This window comes from Chrysemys picta, chromosome 16 (genome assembly GCF_011386835.1).
Source record: "Chrysemys picta bellii isolate R12L10 chromosome 16, ASM1138683v2, whole genome shotgun sequence".
Taxonomy (NCBI): domain Eukaryota; kingdom Metazoa; phylum Chordata; order Testudines; family Emydidae; genus Chrysemys; species Chrysemys picta.
In genome coordinates this window covers 23,712,659-23,735,732 of record NC_088806.1, presented here as the reverse complement: position 1 = coordinate 23,735,732, position 23,074 = coordinate 23,712,659, and the positions used below count along the sequence as shown (strand labels likewise).

The following is a 23,074-nucleotide window of genomic DNA, read 5'->3' as shown; positions in this document are numbered from 1 at the left end:
GAATCAGATGTTAATTGGTACATATATCCCCCTGAAAGTGCCTCTCCTTTCCCTTACATGCACACAGAACAACTTCCTTCTCTTAAATCTTGGACACTTGACTTACACATCATCTTCCTTTCTTCTAGCAAGGTACTAGAGAAGGAGAGTGGGAAAACTTGGAAGGGCTTCTGTATTACTGAGCTGTGGGTAATTTATTGTGATTAGGGCACTTGAGACATTTCAAGTAGTTTCCTTGTTGGTCTCTCTCTACACCTCTACCTCGATATAACGCTGTCCTCGGGAGCCAAAAAATCTTACTGCGTTATAGGTGAAACCGCGTTATATTGAACTTTGATCCACCAGAGTGTGCAGCCCCGCCCTCCTGGAGCACTGTTTTACCACATTATATCCGAATTCGTGTTGTATCGGGTCGCGTTATATCAAGGTAGAGGTGTATGTATATACACCTCTACCTTGATATAACGCTGTCCTCGGGAGCCAAAAAATCTTACCATGTTATAGGTGAAACCATGTTTTATCGAACTTGGTTTGATCCGCCGGAGTGCGTAGCCCCGTCCCGCCGGAGCGCTGCTTTAACGCGTTCTATCTGAATTCGTGTTCTATCGGGTCGCGTTATATCGGGGTAGAGGTGTATAAGGAAAACATGCCCCTATCACCGTAGTACCTGAGCACCTCATAAACCTCTCAAAACTCCAGGGAGACAGGGAAGTACCGTTATCCTATTCTACAGATGAGGAACTGAAGCATGGAGAGACTAAAGGCTTGTCTACACTGGCACATTCAGGAAAGTTAATCTGAATTAACTAAAGCTGTGAAAAACCCCATTTACTTCAATAGAGACAGGATTTCACCCATGCTGAATAAGTAGTGTGCCCCATTTGCATTTTCTCATAACAGGACAAGGGGGAACAATGAAATTAAAATGCAAAGAATTTAAAACCAATACAAAGAAATACTTAAAAAAATGTAATTAACCTGTGGCACTGATTGCCACAAGATTTGAGGTCAAGAGCTTATCAGGATTTGAAACAATGAACTGCTCTTTTATTTGAGTATGTGGCAGGGCACTGCTAGGAAAGCCCTTAATCAGCTCCTGCAACCCCAGCCCCAATTAGGGGGAATGGATTGGGGCTGGGTAAATAGCCAGTGTTTGCCTGGGAACTGACTGCACCTGCCAGCCTCATTAGCAGGAGCTAAAAGGCTGGGAGGAAGTGGAAGAAGCACAGGGGCAGAGACCAGGATGGACAGGCCAGGCCAGGCCAGGCCAGGCTCGGCTCTGCTCAGAGGGAGGAAAGAGCCTACTAGTTTGTTGCTGGTCAGGCCTGTGTGAGGCCAAGCCATATACCTAGCCTATAAATAGTGGGGAATTGATGCTGGGAACGGACACAAAATAAAGAGCACAGGTGTTGCACCAGTTTGGAGTGTCCCTGAGTCTTTAAGGAGCGGGGTCAAGGGGCCAAATCCTATGGGGCGTGGCATGCACCCCAGTTACAGAGTGAAAAATGTATATAAGAGATGCAAGCCCTCTGTTTTTAGGGTACAATCTGACCACTAGCTGCTTGAGGTTAGGAGAAACTTTCCCTCTTAGATGGTTATTTCATAATTGCCCATTATGGTGTGCAGTGGATTGGTTAGGGGCGTTTTGTTTTTAATGTCCTCCTTTAAAACTCATCACTGTCAGAGAGAAGATACTGTGCTAAGTGGTCCACTGGGCTGATGAAGTATAGCTGTTCCTAGGGATCTAGTTTTCCTATTTTTTTTTAAGGCCAGAGGGCACCATTCTGATCATCTGGTTTGGTTTCATGCCTAACGCACACCATAGAATTTCAACCAGTAGTAATTCCTGTATCAAGTCCAATAATTCTGGTCAAAGGACAGGATGATATGCATCTGGACTGGATCTGGGGTGTAGCTCTATCATTCTCCTCCTTGCCAACTTCCCAATTCTAAACAAGTCACTGTGGAATAGTATGTGTGTTTGGCATTGTTTTCCCGATTTGCTTAGGAAAGGCAGAATTGTCACCGTTCTGTCTCAGAAGAGCATTTACCTCAATTACCAGATGACAACCTGACATTTGGAAGCTAAAAATACATGGAGAAGTTTCACAACTTGTAATTACATTAGCGAGACACAGACAGTTCTGGGTCGTACTAGGGGGCTTAAGGGATAAACACCACTATACTTGGGCTTGAAAGAGATGAATTTTGCATTGTGAGAATCACCATTCAGATCCATGCACAGAAGTATCCTGAGACGGGTTCAAGACTCTGGCTCCATTTGTTTGGAAGCATTTGGCAAGGGGGTACTGAGTTATGATGGATTAAAGTCTGTAACCTTGGCAAGTGTCTTCAGGGAAGATGTAAATTAAAAAGGTTAGAACTGTGGTGATAACCAAATCTTGATGAGTGCTGTAGATGGTGATAATCTAATGGGGCCAAACCTGGTGGTAGTTTGCTTGAGTAAAGACCTCAGAATTTGTTCCATAGTCCAGAACACTCTGCTGGCAACTGCACCCAGATAAGAAACCACTGTCTTTATCTGCTCCGTATCAACTGGCAAGACAAGATCAGCAAATATATTGCTGTAAAAATATTGGAAACAAATGGTTACATATAAAACAAAATCATAACATGCTTTCTGGAGACTAAACTTTAACAAGTTGTCTTCCTGACTAAAGAAGCTTTGGTCACCAAAATTCTCTCCAGTGGTTCCAACCAAGCCTTGTTGAGACCCCTCTTTCATGAAGCAAACTTGCTGTCTGTTTACTTCCAAAGTGAAGGATGGCAGGGTGTCATCTTTGTCCCCCAAATATACCAGAACAATTCTTTGATATGCACCCCAAGATAAAGTTTCCCCCCTCTTGCTGTTAACCTCTTCCTGTTATATTTCTCTCTGAAGTTTTCACATACCTTCATTAATATTCAGTTCTGACTGGTGTGAGGAGGACCATAGACTCATAGACTTTAAGGTCAGAAGGGACCAGTATGATCATCTAGTCTGACCTCCCGCATGATGCAGGCCACAAAAGCTGACCCACCCCCTTTCCCTTGACTCAGCTGTTGAAGTCCCCAAATCCTGTGATTTAAAGACTTCAAGTCTTCAAGTGAACCATACAACACTTAATTACAAATAGGCAAATATTTCTTGCCTGAAGGAAAATCTGTCCCTTTATCATTGAGAAAGCATAGCCTACCCTCAGCCTTCTCCACAACGCCCATCAAACAGCTGTATTGCAGTGTGCCTGCTAAATCATCAAGTTCGGACTATTTTGGATCCAGTTGGGTCGGCATGTTCCAGAGTCTCAGGGCCTGCACAGATTATGCTCTGCCAGCTGTCCCTTCTTTCATAATAAAGGGGATCCTGCTCGAGTGACCGTACTGTCTGCATTTGTGGTGGTATGGCATGGGAAGAGAGGCAATCCTTCATGTGGTACATCCTTCAATGTAGTAAAGATGAAATCTCTAGAATCCTCCTCCTGGAATGTATACTGCATTGCATAGATCCTTTATCGAAAACAGTTGTAGTGTTAAAATAACAGTGGAGACTAGCCCAGAAGATGATGATTTGCTTTGCTTTGCCTTTTTGTTTCTATTCTGAGTGGGTTGGGGCAGGACCCAACCACAGGATCCACCAATGCTTCATTCAAACAAACAAAAAAAAATTGTCGCCAACAAAGAAGTAATAATCAGTGAAAATATTGGCTTTAGAATATGGATTTGCCTCCAAATCAGCCCTCAAAAATTCATGCTAATGCTGTATGGGTTTCAAGAAAGATGTTCCTCCATGTGGGATCATTTTACAGCTGACACTATGTTGCACAAGTAAGCAATTCCATGTGTTCCCCTCCCCCCCCCCTCTTTTGAAGAATCTAGTGCAGGCCCCTTCTGGGGCCAGGATACAGAACTTGCTGAACTATTGGTCTTGAATCTCTCTGGCAAATCCCATAGTTCTCTTTTAACGCAGGTACAAATTATAATTTGTCAGACCATATACCTACGAAAGAGCTAAACTAAAACAGAACTTTAGTCTATTGTCTTCACATCTCATTAGCAGGGTAAAAATACCACCTCCTCTTCTCCATACATCTAATGAAAACATATATCACATCACTAGGATTTAAAGTCAGATCTGGCAGTCTTTTCATATTTACTTGCACTCCAAGACCCAATACGAGTCTCCCTCTGCTATTAATTATTAGGCATGAATAATGTGTGCTTTTTATGATTTTCGTTATTTTGTGTTTGTGTTAAACTGGTTTGGGTCATTGTCCTTAACTGTCACTGGCACATAGAGTCCTTGCCCCTTTTTGCAAACATTTAATTAAATGGGAACCCAAAAAAAAAAAAAAAAAAAAACAAGACTGTCATATGATTTGCAAGACCTGAAGAAGAGTTCTGTGTAAGCTCGAAAGCTTGTCTCTCTCACCAACAGAGTTTAGTCCAATAAAAGATATCCCCTCGCTCACCTTGTGTCTCTAATATCCTGGGACCTGCGCGGCTACAACACTACTGCATACATATGGTTTGCAAGTGAGGTATCTATCTGAAACGTAGGAATTGGAGAACAAAGCATAGAAGGACTTTAAAAAAACAAAACAAAAAACAATTTATACTTATGGCTGGGAATTAGGTGTCCAGTATCCACTGAATTTCAATGAGAACTGGAAGCCTAAGTTTTTTAGGCTCCTATGGAAGTCCTAGCCTACGTGTGCAAATCCATGTGTAGGAATAGCGGGGATCTGTTGGATTAGAAATGCAATTACCTTCTCAGGCAGATTAATGCAGCACCCAGGCCTGACCCAACTGTGCCTATAGCCATAGCATCTTGGGCTGTATTCTTGTCATGGTTCATCAGCCAAGCAGGATTCAGCATAGCCAGTACTTTTGAGATTCTTCCAAGGCCTAGACAAACTACTCCATGAAATGGATTTGGGATTAAGTTGTATGTTTGCCTTTGAGTCAGAATTGAAGGAAGGCTCCAACATGGCATTAGTAGTGCTGTGCTGTGTGGGGTTAGCATCTTTCAAGGGAGAGAGAAACCCAAAGCTGTGGCTCCTTGTGCCCATGGCAGACGTTTGCAAGTCTGAGGGTTAGCCCTAATATCCCTTGCAAATTCCAAAATGGGTATTTAAATCCCTCTTACTTGAAATTGCCTTGTCACTTCAATATAAGGCCCTATTCTTCACTTCCTGCCTCTAAGGCCTTGGCTACACTGGCGCTGTATAGGGCTGCAACTTGCTGTGCTCAGGGGTGTGAAAACGCCTCTCCCCTCCCCACCCCCCGAGTGCAGCGAGTACAGCGCTGTAAAGCGCCAGTGTAATCAGAGCCTGCAGCGCTGCACGCTATTTCCTTCGGAGAGGTGGAGTACATACTGTGAAGTCCCAAATGTATCCAAGGCCTAAGGAACTGCTAGGCAGTGTTGGCAATGCAATTATTATGGCTGCCATCATCGCAGAGGTGATGGGGAGTGATGATTTGTATAGTTTGCATGTATGTTGTTTGTAATTTCATTGAGAACGTTGATGCTTGTCAAGAGACATATATGAATATTAAAGAGGGAGCATGAATCCAAATTCTATATCCGAATACCCACCTACAACAGACTGCCCTGCATAGCAAGTGGTAGGCTGGTGGTTTGCCACTCAGCTAGGGTGGCATATTGTATCCTGAGCATAGACTGGTGGAAGGAGGGGTAGATTTCCAACAGTGTGAATAACAGAGTTGGATGATCTGTTATTTAACTCCTGCTAGAGAACTTGAAGCTGATGGATACTGAAATGAGAATATTTTATTGAGAACTAAGGAAGGGCCATAGTGCTGAGTTTTGCTCCAGGCAAAGGCCCAATCCTTTATTCTGTGTAAAGAGATAAATGCTGGTATGTAAAAGCAATGCCTTCAAGTTGGCAGCTGAAGGCAATAGATCTTGCTTAATGAGAAACTTTGTCATATGGTGCTGTACCAAGGAGAGCATTGATACGTGGCAGCATATACCTGGATTGTGGGAAGACCTTTCAGGAAATATTTACCTCAAAGTGTTACAGGCATGTGAGGCAAACTGGACGTGGTCAGTAAACTGTACTGAAGCTTCAGGTAGCATAGTAGTTGTGAGGTGTAAAATTAATTTGTGACAGGAGGAAGGTCTTGTGGTTAAGACACTGAAATTGCAGTTGTGAGATGTGGATTCATTTCCCAGCTCTATCATGGACTTCTGGTGTGGCCTTGGCCAAATCACCTTTTTGGGGGGAGAGAGAGAGAGAGAGAGAGAAAAACCCACCCGTGCCTCAGTTTCCCCATCTGTAAAATAGGGATAATGCTGTTTCTTTCTCTCACCCCTTTGATTGTTTGGATTGACAGTTCCTTGAGTCAGGGATTCTCTTACTACATGTGTGCGAAGCACCTAGCCCAATGGGGCCCTGGTTTCAGTTGGGGCCTCTAGAAGCTACCATAATACATATTTAACAATAATAAGGTGAGGAAGCATTGTCCAGTGATGAGCAAAGGAAGTGTATGGAAGAATAAATGCTGAGCTTGTTGATTTGGTGCACCACCTTGGTGCGCTTCCTCTCTCTATGCCTGAGCTGTAAAATGGGAATAGTGATACTATATTAACCATGGTAAAGAACTTTGAGATCCTCCGAAGTAAAGCAATGTGTTAAGTGCAAAATTTTTTGATTATGGGTCCGGATTGGTCCACATTTGGTCTGAGCTATTGCATTGCTAAGCCCTTGTGCTGCCTTCCTCGTGGTCCTCTATGCATTGTGCAACCTCCCTGAGCTTATCTGCATGTTAGCTCCTACCCCTTCCATATTAAGCTCCTCTTAAAGACTGACTTCTGCTGTGCCTACACTGAATTGAATCGACTTATATATAAATGGCTTATCATTGTTCGCCTTCCCCTAACCTGTTACCTGTCTGTCTTTAGATTGAGATTCCTGGAGCCAAGGGTGTTTAGAAAGGATAACACATGGTGGGTGCAGCTGTAAATAAACAAATAATACACAGGTAGATGTGTAAAAATGTATCCAAGATGTTCCTGGAGATTCAGAGATGGTGGATTTAGTGATTCTGAAAAATGGATTTTAAGAAAATACTAGATAGACAAATCAGGTTTTGTACTAGATATATTTTAATGTCTCAGAGTCTATAAAGAAGCTGCTTTCTGTGGCCCCAATGGGAAGAGGATAGAAGCAGAAGGATCTTTTCCCCGCATATAGAAATATTCATGAAGATGTTTAGATTGCCGGGCTGGAATGAGAGTATCCATCAATAAATAAAGAGCGTCAGTATCTTATGACATTAGTGAGGAGAGACTGACATCACTTTGCTTTTATTTCCTTCTATTTTAGAACATTATGGCTATAATATTCAGCTCAAGCTGATGTTTTCAGCAAGTTTCTGAAGGTTTTAGTAAAACCCCCACTCTGTGTTGCGCTAAAGGAATCCATTAAGCTCAGTGGGGGACACTTGCAGTGTCAGCCCTCCCTTAGTTTCTTGATAGGGTAACTCAGTGCCACAAAGAAAGTGGGCCTGCAGGTCTGTTTGTTTGTCCTAATTTCAGACTGGAGAGGGAATCAGTGAGATGCTAGGAATGTATGTTCCTCAGCAAGTGTGTGAAGAGAAATACTCCGTGTGAGCTGGTGGGACCAACTCACCGGTCGCTGCATCAGAAGCTCCCATCTGCAGCAGAATTTCAGTCTCTTTCTTGAGGAATGGGTTTATTTTTCAAAACTGAACAGTCCCACACAAAGCAGATAAGCTGCATCCTGCTGCCTGGACTCTCCTAAAGTCTCTTCCTCAGCAGGTGTCTCCAGCCAGGTCTCCTGAGGCGGGGAGCTCAAATGAGACTGCCAAACCTCCAGACAACTTGAGGTTCCCACAGTGCTAATTACTGCTAACTCCCCTAACTCCTGAAAGGAAATAATTTTCAGAATTAAACTATAAAAGGGAGTATCTGCCCCTTTCCTACCCAGAAAGTCAGCTGAGTTGCTGACATTGAAAATAGCAATCCCCAATGCAAGTAAATGTCTCTATTCTGATGCATCAGCTCTGTAGAGGAGGAGGAGGGGCTCAACAGACATGAGCTCCTGTTCTGAATGACTTTACCTGGAGGTGATCTCTTCCGCCAGGCTGACTTTGACATTAAAAATGGAAGAGGCCAGGGACGTTTTCCACCCAAAGCTCAATGGAAAGTGGCAGGTGTCAGATTTTTGCAAATTTCTAACTGTAACTCAGAGGCTTCTGCTGACACAGACTTGAAAGCTCCAACCTGGAAAAGCTCCAGCTTAAATTTCCACAACTAACTTCATTTTTTAAGGGTAGGGGGAGGAGGATAAAGCTGGAATCTGAAATGAATGAGGCCAGAGACTCAGTAGGGGGAGGTCTCACTTGTGTGCTGCTTTAATCACAGTGAGTCTTCACCTGAGTTGAAGCTCATGTTATGGGGAGCAGGGCTTTCCTTCACAGTCAAACAGGAATGCAGGCAACTTGGAAGACCTTTCCGAAACACAAGCATGGTTGGGTCCCGCGAATAATTGCTCGAGTTACTTCATCCCATTCATAATAAATTCTAATTTACCTCAGTTAAGCTATATGTAATTTAATTCTTTGCACTCTACTATAGGAGGAACAGAGGGTCCTGTAGCACCTTTAAGACTAAGAGAAATTTCCAGAGGCAGGTATAAATCAGTATGGAGATAATGAGGTTAGTTCAATCAGGGAGGGTGAAGTGCTCTGCTAGCAGTTGAGGTGTGAACACCAAGGGAGGAGAAACTGCTTCTGTAGTTGGATAGCCATTCACAGTCTTTCTTTAATCCTAATCTGATGGTGTCAAATTTGCAAATGAACTGGAGCTCAGCAGTTTCTCTTTGGAGTCTGGTCCTGAAGTTTTTTTGCTGTAAGATGGCTACCTTTACATCTGCTATTGTGTGGCCAGGGAGGTTGAAGTGTTCTCCTACAGGTTTTTGTATATTGCCATTCCTGATATCTGACTTGTGTCCATTTATCCTCTTGCGTAGTGACTGTCCAGTTTGGCCAATGTACATAGCAGAGGGGCATTGCTGGCACATGATGGCATATAGAACGTTGGTGGACATGCAGGTGAATGAGCCGGTGATGTTGTAGCTGATCTGGTTAGGTCCTGTGATGCTGTTGCTGGTGTAGATACAACATCGCTTGCCTCATAACCTAAGTCGTGCAGAACGCAATGCCATCCACAGCCTCAGAAACCACCCTGACATTATCATCAAAGAGGCTGATAAAGGAGGTGCTGTTGTCATCATGAACAGATCTGACTACCAGAACGAGGCTGCCAATACTCTCCAATACCAAATTCTACAGGCCAGATCGAGCGATGTTGTTTTTCCACAACAGAGCTCCACTGGCCATCACCTACAGTCCTCAGCTTAAACCTCTTCAACGCATCATCAGTGATCTACAACCCATCCTGGACAATGATCCCTCACTTTCACAGACCTTGGGAGGCAGGCCAGTCCTCGCCCACAGACAACCCGCCAACCTTAAGCATATTCTCACCAGCAACCACACACCACACCATAACAACTCTAACTCAGGAACCAACCCATGCAACAAACCTCGATGCCAATTCTGCCCACATATCTACACCAGCAACACCTGCTAGCAGAGCACCTCACCCTCCCTGATTGAACTAACCTCGTTATCTCCATGCTGATTTATACCTGCCTCTGGAGATTTCCATTACTTGCATCTGAAGAAGTGAGGTTCTTACCCACGAAAGCTTATGCTCCCAATACTTCCCTTACTCTTAAAGGTGCCACAGGACCCTCTGTTGCTTTTTACAGACTCAGACTAACACGGCTACCCCTCTGATACTATAGGAGAGTGTATCTAATGGGGTCCCACAGGTGTCAGTCCTGGGTCCACTACTATTCAACATTTTTATTAATGACTTGGATAATGGAGTAGAGTATACTTATAAAATTTGCAGATGACACCAAGCTGGGAGGGGTGGCAAGCTTTTTAGAGGACAGGATTAGGATTCAAAACGATCTTGACAAATTGGAGAATTGGCTTAAGTTCAACAAGATGAAATTCAATAAAGCCAAGTGCAAAGTATTTCACTTAGGAAGGAAAAATCAAATGCACAACTACAAAATGGGGAATCAGGGCTAGGACAGGTGATAGTACTGCTGAAAACAATCAGGGGTTTATAGTGGATCACAAATTGAATATGAATCAACAATCAGCTGTGAAAAAGGGTATTATCACTCTGGGATGTATTAATAGGAGCGTCATATGTAAGAAACGGGAGGTAATTGTCCCGCTCTGCTTAGCAGTGGTGAGGCCTCAGCCGGAATACTGTGTCCAGTTCTGACCGCCGCTTTTTAAGAAGGATGTGGACAAATTGGAGACAGTCCACAGGAGAACATAAGAGCAGTCATACTGGGTTGGACCAAAGGTCTATATAACCCGGTATCCTATCTTCCGACTGTGGTCATTCAGAGACAATGAATACAACAGGTAATCATCAAGTGATCCACCCCCTGTCGCCCATTCCCAGCTTCTGGCAAACAGAGGCTAGGGACACCATCCCTGTCCATCCTGGCTAATTGCAACAAAAATGTTAAAAGATTTAGAAAACCTGACCTATGAGGAAAGTTTAAAAAAAAAAAAAAAAAAAAAAAAGACTTGTTTAGTCTTGAGAAAAGACAACCAACGGGAGACCTGATAAGTCTTCAAATATATTACTGGCTGTTATAAAGAGGATAGAGAGAAATTGTCCTCCATGTCCACTGAAGATAGGACAAGAAGTAATGGTCTTAATGTGTAGCGAGGGATATTTAGGTTAGATATTAGGGAAAATGTTATAACTGTAAGGATAATTAAGCTCTGAAATAACTTCCAAGGGAAGTTGTGGAATCCCCATTATTGGAAGTTTTTAAATCAGTTTGGACAAACACCTGTCCAAGATGGTCAAGGTTTACTTGTATCAGAGGGGTAGCCGTGTTAGTCTGAATCTGTAAAAAGCAACAGAGGGTCCTGTGGCACCTTTGAGACTAACAGAAGTACTGGGAGCATAAGCTTTCGTGGGTAAGAACCTCACTTCTTCAGATGCAATCTGTTTGATAGTTAAGAACTCAAGGAGGACAGATTTGGGGACACTCTAGTCTGGAAGGGCTGTTGGTATGACCCTGCTAGGAGTAACTAGGCTGGCGGAAGTCAGGGTGAGACCTTGTGCTTGAGGCCAGGCTACTGGTGTCAGGGCTCTGAACCATAGATGTGTAGCATAAAGGCACCAAAGGTTACAGGGCAGGTGGTGACAGAACCCCTTACTGGTCTGGGTGATCCCCAAAATGTCACATGAACAATAATCAGCTGTGTCTTCAGCTGCTGGAGTAAAGGTCTGTGTAATAACGTCGGGAGTGTTTGTTCAATGATTGTCTGCCCCTGGACAGGAATGGAATGGAATACGTGTATTTTCTAGCTAAATTAAGACGTCCAATTCTGGATTATTAAAACAGCAGAAGAATGTTGGAAGGAAACATTTTGATTCAATTAGGCTTCTGGATAGAGAATTCCTGTTAATAAATATGAGACTTGCTTATGCAGATGTTCACTGTTGTCACAGGCATCTTAACTTTCCCATTTGCTCTAAAAAATGAGCTTACTAGGAAGAATGTTGAGAGAGAAAGAGAGAGAGAGAGAGAGTCGTTTTAAACAAAAACGCTACCTTTTGCACTCAGATTACTAGTCTGCAGTTGTTTTGGGTTAGAAGTGTAGGATGCCGCAGTATATTTTATAAAGGTTTGGTGTGCATCCTTTTCTTTCTTTTACATACATCAACTCTTCTTCCTTCACATAGATTATTTTTTCCTTTTCCATTTCTTTATCTGTCTCCTCTTTTCCTTATTTTCTCATATTTCCCCTTCCTTCTCACTTCATCTGCAGATCCTGTATGATATCAGGGTTTGTCTGCTAGCTTGGAAGATCACCTAGTGATTATAAATACCTGTCTAAAATCTCTGGACTAGAGCTGCTCAGAAACTGGAATTTCCATTTCATGGGAAATTCCAAGGTTTCAAAATTTGTTATTTCAAATTGGAACGAAAAGCTGATATTTCAAAATTTCCCATAAAACAAAAATTCCGATGTTTCAGTTCTCAACCATCAAATTGTTCTGATAATGGCAAACATAATATAAAGTATATAATATTAAATATATATAGTCTGTTAAAATTAATATTTTTTTCACTTCTGCCTGCAGCTCTGGTACTGGCCACTGTTGAAGACAGGATCCTGGGTTAGGTGGACCATTGGTCTGATGCAGCATGGCCTTTCTTATGTTAGTCACAATGAATCGAAACAATAGTCAAAATGAAACATTTCTACATAATCATTTTGACTTTCTTATGATACATTTAGACTTTTTAATGGTTTTTGTGACTTTTTACCATTGTCAGTTTTGTCAAAATAGGCAGGTTTCCATGAGACCTTTTTTTGAAATACAGCATATCCTTCCAAATTTACACTTATTCTATGAATGCAGAATGAATCTTCTAAGAATTTATAAGTAAATCCATTAATTAGTTTATGAATGTAAAAAGAAATGCACAGTTAAGGCACCCAAACAACCTTAATTCTGTCCTGTAATGCTGAAAATTTGAAAAAAAAAATCTAGTGCGTCTTAAAAATGTAGTTGAATCTAATCTGGGATTTTAAACACTAAGATACCTAAGTCATAATAGTAGGTCATTTCATGGCATCTCTACAGGGCAGAGCTAAGGTTGTTTAAGTGCTTAACTAGACATTTCTTGCCTTAAGACTTTGAAACCTGATTTGGGTTTCTTTTAAATGTAACCTTAACTCTGAATTTCCTGAGTTTTTTATGCTTGGTTTGTGGGATAATTATAACACTGTGTAATGTGTTTTACCATTAACTGATATGAATCCTTAACCTTGAGTCTTTATTTTTGACTGGTTATTCTATAGGGTGTCTGTCTAATAGTTGGGTCCTGAATGCAGAACACCTGTTTTTTTGGTAGGGTGCATGCCTGCGAGCTGGGTATTGAACACAGAACACCTTTTTCTGTGTGTCCCCGTCTATTAACTGTGTACTGAATGTTGAGCACCTGTTTTTTTTTTTTTTTTTTCTATAGGTTGCCTTGTCTATTAGTTGGGTACTGAATGCAGACCACCTGGCTATTCTGTAGGGTGCCCATCTACTAGCTGGGTACTGAACCTAGTGTTCTGAAAATGCAAAGCATTATGTAAGGGCTAAATGTTATTTCATTGCCTTCCAGCCCAGTTGTCGTTCTCCACAATTCCCACTCCCTGGCTCTTATTCCATTCTCCTCCAGGTCTTCTTTCTCTTGTGAGCTCAGCTATCTCAGGATAAGGAGCAAGTGCTCTGTCAGAAGTCATGTCCTTTCTTTGATTTTTTTTTTTAAATAAATGTTTGTGATTTATAAACGAGTTGTCACACAATGTATTACCATGAGCATTAACAAGAATCTCCATAAACCGATTGTAAAGTGATAGCCACGTGAGTCCTGTTACTTTGACAACAGCTCGATCTAAGAGGTTTTTAATTACACACTCCTGCAGTCTTGGATGAAGGGGACAGCGGCCACCAGAGTGTTCACAAGGTGTCCTGGATGATCTGGGTAAAAGACCTGTGTGTGTGTGTGGTGAAGTGAAACTATACGCTACAGATAAATTATTACTTGTATTACAGTATCACCCAACACAATTACCTGATTGCACGAGGTGCTGTATAAACACACAACAAAAAGACTGTCCCTGCCTTGAAAAGCTTGAAATCTGAGTAAGATAAATCTAAAGACAACCTAAGCGCTATAAATCTCTCTCACATTCCTGTGTGTCCGAGAAGACAGGAGTAGATCCTGGGCACTTCAGCTCCAAAAATACAGGTTTCTGCTTGAGCTGAAGGAGAGCTCTTCTTGCTGGAGATAATGCCAAATAGTAGGCCTCATAACCTTCCCATGAAACAGACAGCAACCTTGCTCACTCAGATATGCAAAGCCAGTGCATCGCAGGTGAGTAGTTGAGGTGCGAAAGGTGCTTTTAGTGCATGCAAAACAGCTACATGGACATCCCTGTGCCTATGCTGCATGTGAACGTGAGCTGGAATTTAAGGTATAGAGTCTGATATAGTCTCTTCATTTAACTGACTGCCAGGATGTTCATATCCCAAGAAAAAGGCATTTACTAGACAGAACCAGACTGGAGATGGAATGCTACAGGGATTCATATGTTTTAAGAACAAAAGGGATGATTGTGATCATTGGAACTCACCTCCTGCATAATGCAGGCCTGAAATGTTCAGAAATAGAAAAGTACTGTACTTTGTGTCTGTTCACCAATGTTGTTTTCAACCATTTCTGCTGCACTGTATTCCCATAATCCAGTCTTCCTATATAGGCAATTATCTATCCTGAAAATAGAGATGGATTTAATGCAATGGAGCCACGGTAATCTGAGATGGAGAAGACCTGCTGGTTATGTAGCCCAGTCTGCACTGCAAATACAGGGCTGTTCCTTACTGTTTTATTCAATGTCCAATGCAGCTGCTACAACTCCCCAGGGAGACTATTCCACAGTATAAAAGATCTCAGGCTAGCACATTATTCATGATCTTCGTATTTTTGCATGCATGATTGTGGCTTTAGATGGGATTATATACATGCATGAGTTTGTGCGTAATGGATGTGTTTTACTGTACTGTGGCTTCGTGACTTAAACAGTGTGTGTGTGTGTGTGTGTGTGTGTGTGTGTGTGTATAGCACATTTTTATATTATTATTTCAATATATTGTGTGATTCTCTGTTCATTAATGTGTACGCTTGTGTCCATAAACTTTTGCATATGTATAAGTCTCTTTTTACATATCTGAGTTTTCCTTCAGTGGGTATTTCTTCTACCTCTAAATTATTCACAACTGACCTTTAAAAAAGAATTGCTAGTTAACTGAAATCTTTTGAAAAGATGTAAGTAAGTTTCAACAGTGCATTGTGTGTCTGCATTTGGGATTAAAGACAAAATAACATTTCTGGAAGACAAGAGCAAAAGCTTCTCAACACATAAAATCTAGCAAGCCAAGCCCCTGAATCTCAGCACAGGGGGAATGCTGGGTGGTCTGGCTTTGTCCTTGGGAAGCCAGTTTTGGGATTTGCGAACAGACCTATTTCACTTTTTTCATTGCACTGTATCAGTCTCCATACCCATAGAAAAGCAATGGGGTAGTTTACTTGCAAGTCTGAGATTGGGGGGAAAGGGAGCTCTTTACACTGCTAATGTGATAGCTGTGTAAGAAAGACTATTTATTTATGGCATTATTTACGGATTGAACAGGCTACATCCTGACCTGTAATCTGATTCTGGCTTGAGTTAGCATTAAATTTAATAACCAGCAAATTAATGACCTTTCATTTGGAGGGGTTTTCCATTTATTTCGGCCCACAATTTTCTGTGACATGTAGTTAGCTTTTTGGCACGTGGTTTTCTGCCCCGTTGGTTGGACGAGGGGCATTATGATCACTTGAATTCTTGTTTCTCTGCCCATTTCATTTTGCTGATAGGCAATGCAGTATTTAGCCTGGCAGAATCCTGCCCAGTTTTGTCTCAGATGCATTGGGGAGGAACGCAGAGGTGGTGACTGTTTGGTAGGTTCCAGAGTTGTTGTGCTGCCAGGATTGTATGGGCAGGGAAACATGCAGCAGGCATACCTTTCTGCAGCTACAGCTACTCCCGACTAGCACACATCGGATGCTGTAGCATACATGTTAGGAGCTTGACCATATTCTCTTGTTGGAAGACCTTGCTCTCCTGAAGTCATGATATCGTGGTGGGTGCATTAGCAGGGCCCCTGTTTAGTACCCCAGGAGAAAATCTCAGCAACTGCTGCATGGGTGAAATGGGATGTGAAGGTAGAATGTACTCTTCGCATTGTTTTATGCCTCACTTCTCATCTTATGCATGGCAGTATCTAGCCTAGGGTAGTCAGTGCCAGAACTGAGTCTAGAACCCAGGAATCTGCACAGCTTCCTCTCTGCACCATTGTACCTTCGAGAGCATGTTTCCCCTTCTAATACTAACAGTTGTCAGCAATGCCTTACGCTTACTTCGCACCTTTCATATCAAAAGATTCTAACGAGCTCATATATAAGGATCTCTTCATCCACCACTGGAAAAAGATCTCTCTCTCCGTCAACCCATGTCCCCCCCCACCAACCACACTCTTTGGAGGCTGGCTCACAGAGCTAGAATTTTCAGAGAATTTTCAGAGAGCATTTTTTATTTCCCCTCCCAGCCTGCAGTTGAAGTGGTTACTGAATCTTTTCCCAAACAGTTATAGCATGAGTTGTATTTTTGTCATTTGTTTTCATTGATTTGTTATTTAACTCAAAGAGCTATAAACAGTCTGACTAAAAGCCCCTTTTTTTCATTTGTCAGGTGTCACTTTTATGGCTGTCTCTGATGTCCTAATTCTACAATTTCTCAAGTTGTCCATAAAGTTTCCAGGAAAAATTAGTCAGTTAAGATCTGAAATTCTTAAAAACAGAACACCCTCCCCCCCCAGACCACTTAAAACAACAACAAAATCCCATCTCAGGCTACCTTTATACACGGCCGAAAGCAAGAAAAGGTGCAAACTTAATTCTTCATCTTCCCTTGAGAATCAGTTTTGAGCTATACTTGTCATCTGTTTTCCACTTAACGTATGGAGGCTCCATCAATATGAGGGAGTTGGCATCAGATTTGACTTCTCCCTGCCCCATTTCCACAGCAGCTTTAGTGATTTCAAGAAGCAATGCAGAGTAATTAGAGTTGGGATCAACAGTAGCCTTAACGGTGTTTGAATCTTTGCTGTTTCCCACAGTGTGTGGGCCTGGCTCAACATCAAGGAGGAAATTTAAATATTTTTTTCTTTCATCCTTTGGTAAGGAACTCCTTGTGTTATCTTGCAGATTCCATTTCTTGTTGCAATCTGATGAAGGATTGTTTTCTGCCCCCCAGGAAATGAGAGAGGAGAGGAAAAATTGCTTGGAAAGTCAAAAACTCTTCCTGTTTTTCCAGAATAGAGAGAGACTGATCTCCGCAGTGCAAGCTGTGAAGTGGTTTATAAAAATGGCCATACAGGGTCAGATAAATGGTCCATCTAGCCCAGTATCCTTTCTTCCGACAGTGGCCAATGCCAAATGCGTCAGAGGGAGTGAACAGAACAGGGCAGTTATCAAATGATCCATCCCCCTTTTGTCCACTCCTAACTTCTGGCGGTTAGATCATCCAGAGCATGGGGTTGCATCCCTGGTCATCTTGGCTAATAGCAATTGCTGGACCTGTCCTCCAGGAAGTCATCAAATTCTCTCTTGAACCCAATTTTACTTTTGGCCTTCACCACATCCCCTGGCGGCCATTTCCACAGGCTGTTTGTGGGTATTGTGAAGTAGTCCTTCTTTTTGTTTGTTTTAAACAAACTGTTGCTTATTAATTTCATTGGGTGACCCCTTTTTTCTTGTGTTATGTGAAGGGGCAAATAACACTTTCACTTTCTCCACACGGTTCATGATTTTATAGACCTCTATCATATCCCGTCCTTAGTCGTCATCTCTTTTCCAAACCGAGCAGTGCCAGTCTTTTTAATCTCTCGTATGGAAGCTGTTCCATATTTCTAATCACTTTTGGTCGCCCTTCTCTACACCTTTTCCAATTCTAATACACCTCTACCCCGATATAACACTGTCCGCGGGAGCCAAAAAAATCTTACCACGTTATATCGAACTTGCTTTGATCCACCAGAGTGCGCACTGTAGAGTCATGCTCTACTTTTCTTTCAAAAGAATGTTATTGCACATGTAAGGTGCTGGATTCAGTGTGGTGCGGCCCCCACCCGGAGCAGGGCCGAACCACGTGATGCAGCTCGCGGGCCGGCTTAAAACGGCTAGTGGGCTGGATGCGGCCCGCGGCCCGTAGTTTGCCCACCCCTGCCCTAGAGAGTAGTTTCTCTTGCAACTATTTAAACAGAAGGCTGTTTACCTTGCTACTGAGATCAGTGCCTCTTGTAATCAGCATTGGCTTCTAACCGCGAAGCTGGTATATGGACCTTTTGGGAGCCGTCAGTTGACATCACAGTAAATCTAGTAGCTGGGCATATCCCGTTGGGACATCTTTAGAAAGCCTATAAATGAAAAATATGAAGGTTTTCTGACAGACTTTCAAGTTGTTGCAGATAATGAGACAGATGCTTGCAGCATATTGTGGTTTTCAGAGTCTAACCACAAAAGAAAAGAAAAAATTCTCCTTCATGAATAATTCACAGACCATGTTCTGTTAGGATTAGCGCCTCTAACTGGGTGTATGTGTTGGCTAGTGCTTTTAGTTTCCTGTAAATTCTGTATGTGTAGATCTCTGTGTGTGGAATGTGTGAATCACACATAGTGAGTATCAGATGCTAATTTCTCATTAGCAGCAGAAACCTCTTCTCTCACTTTGGGCTCAGAATCAGATGCACCTTTAGGGAGAGGGAAGAATTCAAAGCAAAATTATGGAGATTTTGTGGGAGCTAACAGGACCTGATAGCTGTAGGAAGCAAGGTGGAACTGATGTATCTCTCTTATTTTGGGAACCTGCGCTGTAGCGGATTATTCTTGAAGCTAAGAGTCAAAAGATCTGGGGCTGCGTCCTCTGATGGGGTAAATTCTATGCTGATTTACACCAGCTGAGAATCTGGGCTCTAGTCCTGGTTTGCACACTGATTTGCTGTGTGGCCTGGGGATATATTCCTGTCTCCTAGCCCTAAATTCAACTATTGGACCATGTGACCTCTAAGAACCTATCGAGACAACAGTGTAAATTTTCACTTCATGTTGAAAATGTGCAAGTGCAGCCTTTAATCTTGCAGAAGTGGCTTTCTGACTTCAGTCATCTAGACAGCAATGGATAGTATTGTATGTGAACTGGACCAGGAATTACACAGAAAATTCATGACATTTCATTGTGGTTGAAAATGCTTTTTAGGATGAGATTCTAGATTGGAGTAGTAATATCTTGCTCTTATCTAGCAATTTTCATCAGTAGATCTCAAAGCTCTTTACATAGGAGGGATAAGCATCCTTATCTCCTTTTTAAAGATGGGGAGACTGAGGTATGGAGAAATGAACTCACTTGCCCAAAGTCACCAGCAGCCAAATCAGGAATAGTCCCAGTTCAGTGCTCTATCCACCAGGCGACACTGTCTAAGGAAGGACAATTGGATCTGTAGGTTTAAAATGGTTTTGTTTAGCATCTTGTGTATATTCCCAAATGCTTCAGAGTTAAATAGTTGAGAGTTGCAGGAAAAAAGGCTTTCGAGAAATGCTTTCCATCACATAAGAAGGTAATGGACAAGGAAGGAAATGTCTCTACTGGCAGGCAAAGAGAAAAGCAGACCCTGATTAAAAATGGAAATATCAAGGGGAATGGGGGTTAAAACTAGTAGGTAAGGTCCATCTTTATACAACTTTTGTGGCCTACAGCCCCTCCGGTTCTCAGATTTCATTAGCTAAGTAGGCTACTTAACAGGCTGAGTTGGCACTTGGATGGGAGAGTGCCCTGGGCAAGCCAGTATTCTGTAGGGAAAGGAAGGTTGGTCTTAAGGATAAGGCACTGGACTAGGACTCAGGAGATCTGGGTTCGCTTTCTGCCTTTGCTACAGAATCTGCGTGTGACCTTGAGTAAATCACTTAAACTCTTTGTTCCTTTATGTGTAAAAGGAGGAGGATAATGACTTACTTTTTGTCTGCTTAGGCTAAGCATTTCAGAGCCTCTTACTATGGGTGTATCTAGCACACTGGGGCCTCTTGGCACAACATAATGTGACTATGAAATAATAAAATAATGCTATAGGAAGTGATGTTTCAGGAGTCTTGAAGAATTGCATGCAGTTTCACTCATGAGTAGATTCTAGGAGGAAGTAGTTTGTTGTAAAATGCTGGATTCAAGGTGCTCTACAAATAGAATGTATTTGTGGTGTTAGCATGAAGGCTGGTAGGAGACTTGCTCATATAAATGTGAATTCAGCAGGTAGCCTCATTGCACATAATCTTTTTCCATATTCATAAGCCACACTGTGAAACGAGAGCTTGATTACACAGGATTTTGGTCTGACTCTACATCATAAAGGTATTGAAAACTGCTTACTTAGGCATGGGTTGGCGTGCCCCCTAGAGGATGTTCAGCGCAAGATTATTTCCATAAAATGTTAGTGGAAAAAACAAAGCAGTTAACCATTGTTTTAGGTCACACAATGAGCTCAGATTGTTGTTTCCAAAAGCCTTGTTTAGGAATGAGGGACTCCAATTTTTACAGAGCCTATCCTGCTTTTTGTTGCAGCCGAAGAGAAAAGGTTCTTCCTATTTGTTTTTGTTTTGTTCATTCCATTTAGTATGAGAACAGAATCAGGCAAAAGAGTAGTTAATCAGCTGTCTGTACCTTGGGGATCTGTGTCAGGGAGGGGCACTGACAAGATTGAGGATCAGGTTTATTCTAGCTATCAAGTGAAGAACTGGCACGTGAAACCTGTGCTAAGGTGACTTTCTGTGACCAAGTTTCTTGGGGTATTTAATGTCTCAGAAGTTACCACTTTGTAAATGTAACGCCTGACCTGGAATTTGAGACAAATGGATTTTAGCTCAACCTTAGAGAGACGGTTAAGCAAACCTATTCAGTAGACCAGAACACTCAAGTAGATCCGCATGTCCCCCATGACACTTCCATTATTCACTTAAATGATTGCCCTTTAATGCTCTCCTCTAAGTCAGCACATTAGGGTAAGAATGGGAATGAAAACTGAGTGATGGTTAAATTCTATTTAATCCAAAGCACACAACAAACCTTACAATAGGGGCTAGATTCTATTCTTGCCCATATCCACAAAGCCCCTTGTGTAGTTTGGACTAACCTATGTTTTGGTTTTTTTAACATACTAGGGCGTGGCCTGTATGGACCAGGTAGTCACGATAACTAGTTTTCTATTCCTGGCTCTGGCCATAACTTGCTCTGTGACCATGGGCAAGTCACTTCCCTTCTCTAGTCTGCTGTTTTCCCAATCTGTAAAATGGGGATGATACTGTGACCCTACTTTGTAAACCACTTTTAAGATTTATGGATAAGACCTAGGTGGTGGTAGTGTTGTTAGTGCAAAAGTTTAACACAGCACCCTTATCTGATGCTGTCAAAGTTCTTCCTTAATATAAATTACACCTCACAACAACCTTGTGAGGAACTAACATATCAATCCATTTTACAGGTGGGGAAACCGAGTCATAAGGAAGCGAAATGACTTATTCAAGGCCTAATATTGAGTTGGGAGTAGAACCCAGAAGTCGAGATTCCCAGTTGTCTTGTGTATGGACACCATACAACAACTGCTCTAAAAGACCCTTCCATTTGACAAAGGTAAATTGGATTAGAATTGCTACCAGTTTCTTCATTTTCTGTTTTTCTGGTACATAGTTTCTCAATTTCCTTGTCTGTGTAGGTGACAAGTAGTAACTTTCAGAATGGTGACTAAAAGGAAAAGATGTTGAGCTCTTGAGTGGGAGGTCCAATCTATTCAGAGTGTTAGGGTGACCAGACAGCAAGTGTGACAAATCGGGACGGGGGTGGATGGTAATAGGAGCCTATATAAGAAAAAGCCCCAAGCATTAGGACTTCCCTATAAAATCGGGACATCTGGTCACCCTACAGAGTGTATATCTGTTTGCAGGGGGTGGATAAACCATGCTAATAGAGTAGATGGGATTTGTAGAATGTGTCTGTCTTGCATTACTCTACAGTTCAGATTTGGTGGCTAGGCTGTCACACATTCTGAGCCTGTTGCTTGTCTTTCCCCCAAAATTATACTGTATGTTTGTTTTTCTTTTGACCCCCCCCCCCGCCCCCAATGAGTGAGACACTTGCTATTAGTCTGGGGAACACATCCTTCTCATACTTCCTATTTTGCACAGTGAAGTAGAAAATGTCTCTTGGTTTCGGATTCTCCTCTGTCACATTGATTACACCCTTCTGCGAGAAGGCTGTGATGATCTTTAGCAGCAGAAAGCTGCGATTTTTGCATCTTTCATGTTCTGAAGGAAACATTAGGTGTTTATCATGCAAACTACTTTCAAACCGAGTTAGGCCCAGTGCAGAATTTTGGTTCTGGATCCAAAGTGCCTAAAAGTTTAGGAATGTTTGGATCCACTCTTAGGGACATAGGAACTACATCACTCTAAGTTAGGCCAGTGAAACATCTAGTTCAGTCTCAATTCCTGTTCTCATCAGATCAGGTCAGTAATCCATATAGCTCACCAGCTCAGGTCCACTAAGTCCAGCATTCTGTTTCTGACAGTGGCCAGTACCAGCTGTTTCAGAGGAAGGTGGAAGAATACTAATGTGCATATGGCAGAAGTTTCTTCCTAACTTCAGACAGACACAGGCATAACAGTGCTTCCTTCTTGGGGACCTTCTATACTTTCTAAGTACGTGGGTTCCTAGTTTGCTGTATCTCTCTCCCTGTCCCTCTATCTTAGTTTCTTCCTAAGTGGGTCTATTTCTGACTCTCTTTTTTGCTGGTATATTTGATGGGTTATGCGGTAGACCTGCCTCATGTAAAAAGTGCTCTTAGGCATCATTTATATGTCCTGCTCAGGCAAGTTAGCTCAGTGTAATCACTGTAATTTTAAAGTCTTTTAAGTTAAACTTCTAATTTAGGTGCATGCCTCTCCAGGGCTTTGGAGAAAGTTTCAGATGGGTTTGAGGTATTTCTGATATGGTACAGCATGAGTTGAATCCTGGAGTTGCCATGGCAATGTCAGGGGGTCATGTTTCTATCAATTTTACCTTAGCCTCTCAGACCCCTGGAGCTAACATGCCTAAGCCCAATTTTCTCATTAGTTACATGGGAGCATCCATATTTGAAGACAGATTTGGGCAGTACAGGTGTAGCTAAACTGTACATATTAGCACACAGAAATAGCTGTTAGAATATCAGTGGAAGTGTAAAGGGAAGGGTCTTTCATCAAGTGTGAGCAAACTACAATTGCACTCACTTTAG

The 23,074-nt window shown here is 42.2% G+C and overlaps 1 protein-coding gene across 1 annotated transcript in view; it reads left to right on the top strand.

Annotated features, from left to right (window-relative positions):
* GRAMD1B (GRAM domain containing 1B) overlaps positions 1-23,074 on the top strand; it is a 295,443-nt gene that overhangs the window by 6,597 nt on the left and 265,772 nt on the right. Inside the window, exon 2 of the mRNA XM_042851911.2 lies at positions 21,287-21,435. The gene's annotated coding sequence lies outside the window, so the exon portion shown is untranslated. The remainder of the gene's footprint in view (positions 1-21,286; positions 21,436-23,074) is intronic.